Source organism: Macaca nemestrina, chromosome 9 (assembly GCF_043159975.1).
Source record: "Macaca nemestrina isolate mMacNem1 chromosome 9, mMacNem.hap1, whole genome shotgun sequence".
NCBI lineage: Eukaryota > Metazoa > Chordata > Mammalia > Primates > Cercopithecidae > Macaca > Macaca nemestrina.
In genome coordinates this window covers 2792599-2805669 of record NC_092133.1, presented here as the reverse complement: position 1 = coordinate 2805669, position 13071 = coordinate 2792599, and the positions used below count along the sequence as shown (strand labels likewise).

The window sequence follows — 13071 nt, the reverse complement described above, 5'->3', positions numbered from 1 at the left end:
TATAAGAGTATATACAGTACACGTTTACCACTCTAAAAATATCCTGTACTTCACCTATTCCGTCTCCCGAAAGCTCCCTTCTCCCTCCTGAATTGGCTCCTTCCTACTGCAAACTACTAATTGTTTTTCTGCCTTTGTGGTGTTGCCTTTTCCAGAATGTCATATAATTGGGGTCATAAAGCCTGTAGTCTTTTCACACTGGCTTCTTTCACTCAGTAACGTGTATTCAAGATTCCTCCACATCTTTCTGTGCTTTGATAGCTCACTTCTTTTCATCTCTGAATAGTATTACAGTGAATGAATGGATGGGTCACAGTTTGTCCATTCACCTGCTGAAGGACATCTTGATTGCTTCCAGTTCTGGGCAATTATGAATTGAGCTGCTATAAACATTTGCATTCAAAGTTAGGCTTAATCACAAGTTTTCAGATCAGTTGGGTTAGTTACTAGGAGCGTAATTGCAGAACTCTGTGGCGTGGCTGTGTTTTGCATTGTGAGAAACTGCTAACCTGTCTTCCACAGTGGCTGCACCCTTTGCATTTTGCAGCCCACAAGAGCTCCTGTGGTTTCTCATCCTTGTCAGCACTGGGCATTGTCAGTGTTGAATTTTAGCCCTTCTAATGTGTGTGTAGTGGTCCTCGTTGTTGTTTAATTTGCAATTCACTAATAAATGACGTTGAGGCTTGGCACTATGGCTCACGGCTGTAATCTTAGAACTTTGGGAGGCTGAGGTCAGAGGATCACTTGAGCCTACGAGTTTGATACCAGCCTGGGCAACACAGTGAGACCTCATCTCTACAAAAAATGTGAAAAATTAGCTGGGCATGGTGGCACATGCCTGTGGTCCCAGCTACTTGGGAAGCTGAGGCAGGAGGATCACTTGAACCCAGGAGATAGAGGCTGCAGTAAGCCGTGATTTCGCCACTGCACTGCAACCTGGATGACAAAACGAGACCCTGTCTAAAAAAAAAAAATGATGTTGAACATCTTTTCATATGTTTATCTGCCATCTGCGTATCTGCTTTGGCGAAGTGACTGCTTGGTGTTTCTGCCTAATTAAAATTTTTTTTTCTTATTATTGAGTTTTGCGAGTTCTCTGTATATTTTGGATATCGACCTTTATCAGATACGTGTTTTGCAAATATTTCCTCCCAGTCTGTGGCTTGGCTTTTCATTCTTTTAATAGTTTCTCTCACAGAACAAAGTTTTAAAATGCTAATAAGGTCTAACTCACCAGTTTTTTCATTCATGGATCATGTTTTTGGTGTTGTGTCTAAAAACCCAAAGTCACACAGATTTTCTTATATGTTTTCTTCAACATGTTTTATAATACTGCATTTTATCAGCTTCCTGATACATTTTGAATTCATTTTTGTGACAGTTATAAGGTCTGTGCCTAGATCTTTTTTCACACATTGACATCCAGTTGTTCCAACATTGTTTGTTGAAAAGACTATGCTTTTTTTTTTCCGTCAAATTGCCTTTGTTCCTTTGTCAAAAAATTAGTTGACTGTATTTGTGTGGATTTATTTCTGGACTCTCTATTCTGTTCCGCTGATCTATGTGTCTATTCTTTCACCAATACTGTGCTGTCTTGATTACTGTTTTATTGTCAGATACCGTCAGTCCTCCAATATTTTTCTTTTTAAGTATTATATTGGCTAGTCTTTGTCTTTCATCTTAGCATATATGCTTTAGGACTGGTGTGTCAGTATCCACACAGTAACTTGCTGGTGTTGTGAACAATTCTGTGCTTTATCTATAGATCAATTTCAGAAGAATTGGCACCTTAAAAATATCAAGTTTTCTGCCCATGAACAGGGAAGTTTTCTCCATTCATTTAGTTCTTTGATTTATTTTATTGGAGTTTTGTAGCTTTCCACAGGTATTTCCCATACATCTTTTGTTAGTCTGGTTACCTTTCTCAGGGCCCTGCATCAGCGCACTCTCTGGGAGGATTTCAAAGAGTGACAGCTCCCTCTTCACCCCTTCATCCTGGCTTGGATCTCCCCAACCCCGGGGAAGCCTGCTGTCATCTACAAGGCAGGCACTTGCCCCTTCAGGACCTGCATCAAGGTGTGTAGCACGAGCCACATGGTAATGGACTTATTGTGGTTATTGGTCCCCGTTGATGACAGGCTTGGGCTTTGTGAGAAGAGTAACTATAGTGTTTATTTCCACATCTCCAGGGGCACTTAGAGCCTGACATAGAATTTTGATTCAGGCTTCAGGGCCCCAAAGTGCACGCACAAAAAACTCAATGGCTGGAGATGATAAGAACTTCACATCTGCATACATCCTGTCTCCAACTGCCTTGGAGAAGAAAGTCCGTTCCTCTATTTCATATTGCAAATCTCATGCACATGTTTCTCTTTGGATGGCTCTAACTCAGCACTGTACAGAGAAGGGACTCCTGGGAAATTCACACAGAAGTTGGCTTCGTTTGCAATGTAGCAACAGCTATTCAGAAAGGGTGGTAGTGATGTCACAATGACAAGAACCTGCACAGCAACTCCAGCTTAGCGCCTCTTCTCTAAAGCTATGGCTTTGTCTCCAGATGATCTCCGTAAAAAGGCACATACATCACTCACAAGGAGAGGCGCCACAGACAAGAGACCCCTAGGGCTGTACAGATCGATAAAGCAAAACTTGCAGGTGAAACAACCCCTTCTTAGCTGCTTTTCTGTGGGCATTTTTCTCCAGTAGAGACATGCTAGACTGTAACATTTTACATTACATGAGAAGCATCATATTGGATGGCGATATTTCCTCTCTGAAAATTATTACTAAAAGTTACGTAATCGGCAGGTTCTATGTAAAACTATCCAAACTCTTAGACCATTGCATTTGCAGTAAAAGCAATCATTTTCTTCCTACTTCCTTCACAGAATACTATCATTTTCATAAAGAAGGAGAAAATTCCACCTTGCTTATGAATCTATCCTTCGGATTGCTTTTTGGTTTTATGCGGATGTATTTCATACATTTAACTTGACCAAAATGTATTGAAAATTGAGTGAATAATATCAGTAGCATAAAACCTGAAAGTCAGGACTAAGTTGATAATGTGCTTAGGAAAAAAAAATATTTCCTCTGTAACACCATTGTCAGTAACTGAACTCTGGATTAAAAAATGGAGCTCCTTGGAAAGGATTATTATAATAAAGACCTTTGTTTTCCAGGTGAAAACTCTCTGAGCAATTCAACATTCAGGTTGGACTGTGGACTCTAACGAAACCCGTGAAGAGTCAGCCTATTGTATGTTTTTCACATGGAGCCATAAAGGGGCTCATGTACGCTGATCAATAGAAACTTTTCCTGGAGTAGAGGTTCAGGTCAGCACAAATACCTGGGAAACACTCTGCTGGGATAAAATTATTATTTTTTTTATTTAGTGTTAGAGAGGCTTATAGTATCATCTCTCCTCAGTCGTAAAGGAAAGACAATGTTATCAATAGGTTTAGCAAAGTAGTTCCAGCATGTGAGCCTCTGGCTTTCCCACACTGTACACAGCTGTGAAATCACACATAGGAACCAAATTAGCAGAACATCGGAAGCACAGTACAGTCTAATTTGTAAAATGTCCTTTGAGCTTTGAAAGGTTGAGATACCGTAAACTGTGTCCAGTTGTGCTAGAATTGGACAAATCAATAACCCAGTACATGTGGTACTGGATACTGCAATACTTGCTAATACCAGAGGATTGGAGCAACCACCTATGCAGGGGTAAAGTTGGGATTTGGAGGAGCTCAGGTACAAGCATCCCAACACCCGATCATCTGATACCTGAACCAAATCTGTTCTTTAAAGAGTTTCTGAATTCAGTATCTCCTTCAAATCCCCAGCACACACAGCATGCAATCCCTTCTAGAACATAAGTAAAATATTTATGTAAATAAATGCCAGGATAATTGGAGCTTGGGTCACTTCTTCACATGCTCGCCAGCTTCCCCTTGTAGCTCCTTTGCTAGATTCCAGTGGATCCCTAACTCACAGTCTGCCTTTATTGGAGAAAACCCCTTTCCCCATCCACCCATGGGGGATGTCTTGATTTGGCAGTCACATCTCCAACATTCCCAGCTTGCTTAACTTGTGGCAGAGCCAGATGGCCGATGAGAGGTGTTAGCTATTTGTGAAAGCGAATTGCTGCCTTGATTCTCCACGGATGCTTTGTCTTGACTTTCTATAGCCCACATTTCCACTCATAGGCAGGTGGCCTTCCCTGAGTCATTTGGTGAGGGGTAGGTGCCAAAATCTCTCTCAGACTTGATTTAGGAAAAGCAGAAGACACTGGAATTTGGATCTTCAGGGAATGAGTGTGATCATGAAACTCGGAGAGACTGCTGCACCAGAATGGTGTTCAAAGACATCCCCGCTTCTCCGACGTGCTGGCAGCTTCTACCCCAGCCTGTGCTGTACAAAGGCCATGGGGCCCTTCCAATTGCTTCTTTTCTGGAAATATTTTATGCAGTTTCAGCTTTGCTTCAAGCTGATTTTTCTTTACTTCCTCTTGTTTCTTTCAGACAGAAGCTATGTAGGGTTTATCCTGAAGCGTTTCAAGCCCCTCCCTCCCTCCCTTCCTTCCGTGCTGCCGACGGCCCTTTGGGCACTGGGATCGCTGAAGGTCTGCGTCAGCACCATGGATAGAGGTCCCGCCCCAGAACGCAGGCCTTGTGGGGTCCACATCACTAAAGGCGAATCAGCTGCCACTGGCTCCCTGGTGTTGGCACGGCTCAGGGGTGTCTGAGCTCCTTCTGCCACTCCACTACAGAATTCAAAATGGCCTGGGTGAGGGGCTGCAGCAAGGTCCTTCTCCCTCAGCCAGTGGCAGAGCTCCTCAGAGACAGGGGGTCCACCTCACACCCTTCAACCCCCAGCACCCAGTCCTCCATGGAGGTTGTCTGCAGTTTGTGGGCCAGGTTCTGTTCTCAGGACAAGCACAACCACCGACAGGCATCAGCCGCGCTGGCTCCTAGAAGTCAGCCCTGCCCCATGCCCCTGAGAAGGTAAAGGTCGGGTTTCAGGAGAATGGTGAGGAATGGGATGATGACTAGAGAGGCAGGTGAGCTGGCAGAGGATAGAGGGACAGAGAGCCAGTCAGGGCAGTTCTCACGAGCAGGACCACCTGCTTCCCCTCCTGGCCATGGCTGGGGCCCGGTTCCTGGAGTAACCGCACCTGCAGTTCTGATGGTTTTTGACACAGGATCAAAGGAGCCCACGCTCCTTCAAGTTAGTCTTGGTTGCATGTATAAGAATGTAATTGTGCCAGTGTGTATGAGTGTGAGCATGCATGAGGTGTCTGTGTGTGACTGTGTGAGTGTGCATGAGTGTGAGGTGTCTGTGTGTGATTGAGTGAGCATGTCTATGAGTGTGAGTGTGTGAGATCTCTGTGTGTGATTGTGTGAGCGTGAGTGTGTGTGTTTGTGTGTGATTGTGTGAGCACGTATATGAGTGTGATTGTGAGTGTGTGAGCGTGTGTGTGAGTGTGAGCATGTGTGTGAGTGTGAGCATGTTTGCAGCGTTTGTGATTGTATATGATTGTATGAGCATGTGTATGAGTGAGATTGTGAGGTGTTGTGTGTGTGAAGCGTGTGTGTGATTGTGAGTGTGTGTTAGTGTGTGGGGTGTCTCTGTGTGATTGTTACCATGTCTATGAGAGTGTGTGTGAGATCTCTGTGTGACAGTGTGAGTGTGTGCGAATGTGTGTTTGTGTGATTGTGTGAACGTGTATATGAGTGTGATTGTGACATGTCTGTGTGTGTGAGCATGTGAGGTGTCTGTGTGTGGCTGTGTGTGCATGTGTATGAGTTTGAGTATGTTGGACTTGCCTGTGTCATTGTGCAAGTGTGTGTGAGTGCATGTGTGAGGTGTTCTTGTGTGATTGTATGAGCGTGTGTGTGAGTGTGATCGCGAGGTGTCTGTGTGAGTGTATGTGTGTGAGGGTGTGACATGTCTGTGTGTGGTTGTGTGTATGAGTGTGAGCATGTGTGATGTGTATGTTTGTGGTTGTGTGAGCTTGTGTGTGAGCATGTGTGTGAGATGTCTTTTGTGGCTGTGTGAGCATGTGTATGAGTGTGAGCATCTGTGATGAGTCTGTGTGTGATTGTGTGTGTGTGAGTGTGTGAGGTGCCTGTGTGTGATTGTGTGTGTGTGTGTGTGTGTGAGGTGCCTGTGTGGATTTGTGTGGGCATGTGTATGATGTGTATGAGTGTGAGCATGTGCGAGGTGTCTGTGTGTGATTGTGTGAGCATGTGTGTATTGTGAGATGTCTGTGTGCATGAGCATGTGTGTGAGTTTGTGAGGTGTCTGTGTTTGATATTGTGGGTGTGTGTATGAGCATGTGTGAAGTGTCTATGTGCCATTGTGTGATCATGTGTGTGAGTATGAGTGTGTTTGAGGTGTCTGTGTATCATTGAGGGAGTGTGTGTGTGGGCGGGGGTGTCTGTGTGTGATCGTGGGAGCATGTATGAGGTGTTTGTGTGTGACTGTGTAAGAGTGTGTGCATATATGAGTGGATGTGAGTGTGGTTGTGTATGTGTGAGTGTGTGAATGTGACTGTGTGGGTGTGTGTGAGGTGTCTGTATGATTGTGGGAGCGTGTATGAGGCGTATGTGTGTGACTGTGTGAGAGTGTGGGCATGTGTGAATGGGTGAGTGTAGATGTGTATATATGTGTGTGTGAATGTGACTGTGTGGGTGTGTGTGAGTTGTCTTGTGTGATTGTGGGAGTGTGTGAGGTGTGTTGTTTGTGTGAGAGTGTGCGCATATGTGAATGGGTGTGAGTGTGGTTGTGTATATGTGAGTGTGTGGATGTGACTGTGTGGGTGTGTGTGAGGTGTCTGTGTGATTGTGGGAGTGTGTGTGAGGTGTATGTGTGTGACTGTGTGAGAGTGTGAGCATATGTGAATGGGTGTGAGTGTGGTTGTGTATGTGTGAGTGTGTGAATGTGACTGCGTGTGTGTGTGTGAGGTGTCTGTGTGATTGTGGGAGCGTGTAAGAGGTGTATGTGTGTGACTGTGTGTGATTGTGTGAGCATGTGTGTATGTGTGAGATGTCTGTGTGGGCATGTGTGAATATGACTGTGTGGGTGTTTGTGAGTTGTCTTGTGTGATTGTGGGAGTGTCTGAGGTGTGGGAGCATGTATGAGGTGTATGTGTGTGAAAGTGTGTGCCTGTGTGAATGGGTGTGAGTGTGGTTGTGTATATGTGAATATCGGTGAGTGTGTGTGAGGTGTCTGTGTGATTGTGGGAGGGTGTATGAGGTGAATGTGTGGGACTGTGTGAGAGTGTGCATGTGTGAATGGGTGCAAGTGTGGTTGTGTATGTGTGTGTGTGAATGTGACTGTGTGGGTGAGTGTATGTTTATGTGTATGTGGGTGAGCAGGTGCATGTTTTACCATTTCTTTGCCTAAGTTCTCCAGGCCATCCCCCTCCTCTGGCAGCCAGAGCTGAGACTTGCACCAGTGCTGGAGGTGAGAACCTCTCCTGCCGGTTTACACTCTTCATTCCCAGTATCTCTCTGGGTAACTCTTAGCTCAAGAACTCCCCCGTGGTGTTCTTGACATGTGGTGTTCTCCATTCGTTTTGTTTTGTTACAGAGCAAGAATTCCAAACTTCAAAACTGAGCAGTTTCTGAAGAATAGACATAGCAGGCTTTGTGGGAAACCGAGATTGAAGCCTGTCTTCTCCCTTACAGGAGCTGGTAGAATGAAGACCCATGGGTCCATGGAGGAAAAGGGGAAGAGCCTCTGTCCTCTGGTTAGAAAAAGCTACCTAATACTTATATTCACATTCAAAACAGAAAATGAAAACTACTTTGGTGAGAACAGGTTGTTTCTTAGTGGGGAATTCAATTCTCTTTAATTCAAGTCTTTCTAACTTGTAACTCAAGCTATGGCAACATTAAGTAATCATGAATATTGAATTTTCCCCTTCTTTGCAGAATAAGTTAGATGCTTGGTAACTCTACCCACTGTAGGGAAGTGAAAATCCCCCTGCTATTTTTTAAGATCATGGAATACAGATCTTTCACCAGCTTGCTAAGACAATGTGTGATTGATCTTCGTGTTTTCAGAATGCAGGGAAGAACTTGTGTGTTTGAAACTACTGTACAAAAGCTGTCCATCCAATGAGTGGGACGAGCAGAACATTTATGAGCTCACTCTTGGCAGGCTTTTGCTAATCAACCTGGGCACATAAACAAGGAACTCATTTGAGATGTTTGTAGACCTGTAGGGAAGACAAGCTACCTATGGAAATTTGGACTATTAGGTTATTTTAAATGCTAGTTGTCAGTTTAAAGGAAGGAGCGGTTACTTTTGACAATGAATTCTGAGAAGGCTGGAGTGGGTGAACCTCGAGCTGAGCTTATGATAATGGGAGGAAAGCACACCAGATTATTTCACAAAGAAACCTCCGTTTAATGAGGCAGCCTTTCACAGGGATGAGAAGCCTCCCTCCCACCCCACATTATAAATGTGTGGTAGCACTCAGAAGCCTGCAAACTAGAAACATGAGCATTGCCTAATGCTGCTGAATTTTACCATAAACACACAGGCTTTACCTGTTCAGGAGAGATGTTGGGGGTATATCTGCAGCCATTCAGTTTACTCATCTCTGAAAATTCTTGGGATGTGCAGTCAGCCACATGGCAAATCATCCTTTAATTGCATCATAAAGACATACAGTTGTCTCCCGAGATGAAACTGATCACAAAGAGGCAAACATTTGTATCATACAGGATCCCAGAATGAAAGACACACTGAACTGGAATAATGCAGAAATTTAATGAATCAACTATTTGGAGGGGTAAAGGCAAGGTTACGGGCAGCAGACTGGCAAATATAGGAACCCATCACTCCTTCCAGGCCTGAAGAGAAGTGGGAAAGAATGCTATAATGTACTAGAAATGGGAGAAAACTGGAGCTGTAGGAAACAGAGCCTGGCATGGGGGCACAGCATGCCAGAGCCATGGTGCCCACGAGAGACAGTGGGGAGGGGCATGGAGTTTTCTCCTCCTGTTGTTCTGTTCCCGCTAGCCAGATCCAGTCATAAGCAGAAGGCGGGGGAGCCCTGGGTGCAGCCCGGCTGCCTCCTGCCAAGCACCAAGCAAAGCAAAAACTCAAATGGGTCCGGGGGGCAGGGCACAGAAAACAGCCAGCACACTTCTCCCCGTCAAGAACCTTCCACAATATCTTCCAGGTTCTGAAGCCAACATCCCCGGAGAAAGCTGGTTCTGGGTTGAACAGTGCCTCAAGGAGAAGGAGATGCTCCTGCAGGCAGGAGGACCCGTTGGGAGTGGCATCTGGGACACCTGGCTTTTCAGAAGCCTTCTTCCTTCTAGACAGACTTCAGCATGCTTCATCTCTCTCTCAGGGATGGTGAGAAAAAAGACTAGGGCTGCTGGGCTGCTCCACAACTCCCCCAGCACTGTGTGGGGTCTACAGACCCCAGACCCCAGGCCCGGCTCTGCAGGAAGGGCCTGGGAGGCAAACATGATGGGCCCACCGCAGTCAGAGAGGGGGCAGGCAGACAGACAGGGAGACACCAAAATGTAAGCAGCCCTCGCCAGCTGTGAGTGCCCTGAGATAGAGGTACGGGTGGGGTGAGGAGGAAGAGAGGGAGTGACAGAGAGAGATCCGGGACGGCTGGGGGAGGAGGCCCTGTTTACTCCTCTAGGCACCCCACGATGAGGATTTGGACTTGTCACTTCTGCCCAGGACCCCGATCCCGGGGTTTCCTCTCACACGCCCATCATCGCCGTCTCCTCTGTGTGCTCACCAGGCCTGTGGGCTCCATGGACATCTCACGTGCCTGGGAGGCTGCTCTCCTTGTCCTGTGGATCCAGGTCCCGGGAGCCCCACTCTCAGGAGCACAGGAGTCCTGAGAGCCTCCTTCTGCCCACCCAGGCGCCCACACTCCTGACCACAAGTGCACTGCTTGTTCTGACACAAAAAATGGGAGCTTTCTTCAGTTATCCCTCAACGTTGTCTTATTTAATAAAGAAACAACCTTCAGCCATGCCAGGCAGCCACGGACTGGAAGCTTTTGCAGCTTGCTCGGGTAGAGCTGTTCCTCCTGGAGCCCTAACAAAGCCCTCTGTTCCCCTTAAGAACCCCCTGCCATGGCCCTCTTGGGCTATCCTTGGGGACTGTTCCAGAGAACAAATATAAGGACGGAAGCCAAACCTGCCTGGAGCAAGCCTGACTCTGTGAGTGGCTGACTCCCTCCGAGGAGCTGCGTTCTGAGAGTTTTCAGAACGAAACCGCGTCGTCTTTGGGACGCAAAGTGTCCCAAAGCCGTGGAGTAGATAGCCTTGCAGCTGCCCCAGAGTCTGAGAGGCCACACTGCCCCTGCCCCCGCCCGATACCAGGACCAGCTGAGCCATCCCCTGCAATGCCCAGGCCGGAGAGCCCCTGGCAGCATGGGTTGCTGCACACGGCCTGGGCGGGGAATGAACCCCCACCTGACTGGTGTGTGACTCCCAGCAGCTCCAGCAGGTGTGGGGAGCCAGCCTTGCCCAAGGGCATGGTCACTTCCTGCCCCTCCCTGGAAACAGAGACACCACAGACTGACTCCCTGCATTGATGCTGGCTGAGCACCGTGTGACAGCCTGTGCCTTCTTCCTGCCATTGCTGGTGTGAGGAGTTGATGGGCTGCAGCGGACAGCCCCTCACCGGGAACCTGGCCTGGACCAGGGCTCCGTTATGAGCACCTCCTCCTGTGGCTCCATCGCTGTTCCAGGTGGGGCAGGACCAGGGCTCTGCCATGAGCATCTCCTCCTCCTCCTGTGGCTCGGTCGCTGTTCCAGGTGGGGTGGATGAGCTCCTTGCCACATGCTCCAGTGAGACCCTGGGATGCTGGGCTGGAAAGCCTCAGGGAGAGTGGGAGCCTGGGCTCTGCACCCCACAAGGCCATCCCAAGTCTCAACACAGCCTCAGCCGTGGAAGGAGGTCTGGGAGAGTAAGAGCAGACCTCGTCAGGAATCCCATACACACAGCTGACCCCAGTCCAGGGGGTGCTGGGGTGAGGCTATTCTAACGCAGCTGTAACATTTTATAAAATAGCAGGTGCAGGGACTCATTCCTGAAACTGGATATGGGAGTTTGGAGCAACTTTTTGGTAGCTAACAACCACAGTGTCCCCAGCTTCCAGCACTCAGTAACGAGTTGGATCTGGGGACGGTACGGCAGAGGGCCCATTCACCAGGTCCATGGTGGCTCTGCAATTTCCAGACTGGGTGATTCCTACAGGCAGGGAAGGTGCAGACGGTTCTTGTTCCTTGGGCATGGTGCCAGATGAGATCATTGCTAAGGATTCTTCCAGTTTTAAGAGCTGATCATGGAAGAGATGAGAGGGAAGGAGGCAGGACAGATGAACTAGGGAGGAGCATGGCTGTCACTATATGTGGGTTGCTTAGCATCTGCAAGGCCTGTTCCCAAAGCTTCACAAGGGAGATAGGAAGGACCCCTGCTGCACATCCCCCAGCTTAGACAAAAGCTCTGTGGCTCCGAGAGGCTCCCTGACCTGCCTATTCTCACAGCTCCAAGAGAACAGAGGGCAGATCTCTAGTTTCTGAGCACTGTGGTCTTTCACCGATTCAGAGGGGGACTCCGGAAAGGAAGGGACTCTTATCGGACCTTGCAGATGGCACAGGGAGGCATGGCCCCTGCAGGGTTGTGGACGGTGAAGAGGACAGGGTCTCTGCCTGAAGAACTTGAGATAACCGCTAACACCACCGGCACATATCCGTTCATCTCTCCCCGAAGGCCAGACTAGGACACTTGCATAGCGGAAAACTGTTTAAAATACAGACTTTAAATATACAGGAGTCATCGTGTTTTCTATAGTCAATCTGTAACTGAGGTTTTCAAGGCATAAAAATAATGCTTCTGCTATCACCACGATTTAATTTTACTTACAGCACATTCATAATTCCCAGGCATCTTTATAGTGTTACTTTGATAAGTTTACATTCATTTTTATAGCTCTGTGTGTGAAACTGCTTTGAAGAGGCAAAGCACCATATAGGGTCTAAGTATTATTACTTTATTTTTTCTCTGGGAAGGAAACTTCTAATATGCTCCTCTGGAGTTCAGAAGCCAGGAAAGGCCCCCCGTGGGTGAGGGTCCCACATGGGCATCAGATACCCCACTTAACCCGAAGGAGGAGGCAGCAGCAGATGGACTTGGGCAGTCTGGGTGCATCTCAGCCTCCTGGAAGAGTCCTCCAGACCCCATCCCTGTGCCCAGATCTCGTTCCATGCTGCCACCCCACCTGCCGGCCCTTGCTCTCGGTCTGGGGTCCAGGTGTCTCCTGTGCTCGCATCTCGTCCTTGACCCTCTGGTTCTTCTGACACTCTCAGTTCCAGACTCAGCCGACCCTCTGCTGCTGTCAACACGCGTGCTCTAGAACACACGTGACGCTAAATGTGAAGCAATTGGCAGGGTGCTTCTCCTGGGCTTGGAAACCCGGAAGGGGACATCTACCTTCAGATCACAAGAGATGTCAGCTCTGGACTGAAGCTCTAGGGAGACTCACACCAAGCCCAAATACCAAAGCCAGGGCAACACAAACTTCTGTCTAAAGTCGTGAGCTCTGACTGAATTACCCCAGAACAAACTGACAGGGAGACAGAACGCAGTCGGCTTCCTGCGTGTGGAGTCAGCGATGCCACGGTGGCTGCTGCCTTGCTACGTGGGTTATTCAGCGTGGCAGGTCCCTTCCCAGCATGAGTGTCAGCACCTAGGAGGCCTGATGCAGCACAGGGCTGTCTGGGGGGAGGTTATTCTCACTTAGCCTTGCCGTTTTCTAAAGCAAGCGCAGAGTGATTCATTTCTGAAGTTTAATGAAAGATGTGGGGGCTTTGAATGATGATTTGGTAACTAATAAAAGCATTAACTGTTTCCGGCACCAGGGACTCGACTTGTTGGCAGATATGGGGCGTGGGCCATGTGGCCAGTCCCCGCCTGCTCTGAGGCTGGGAGGCTGTGGAGCAGTGAAGCCCAACACGGAAGCATGAAGCTGGAGGAGAAAACAAGGCAGGAGAAAGGCCCTGGGTTCAGGTGAGCGTG

The 13071-nt window shown here is 47.9% G+C and overlaps 1 long non-coding RNA gene across 1 annotated transcript; it reads left to right on the top strand.

Moving 5' to 3' along the window:
* The first annotated feature begins 1256 nt into the window (after nt 1-1256).
* On the top strand, nt 1257-10008 carry LOC139356033 (uncharacterized). The gene is made up of 4 exons (XR_011607403.1): nt 1257-2655; nt 7695-7756; nt 9200-9378; nt 9718-10008. It is a non-coding gene; the product is annotated as an uncharacterized lncRNA (long non-coding RNA).
* The last annotated feature ends 3063 nt before the right edge of the window (nt 10009-13071 follow it).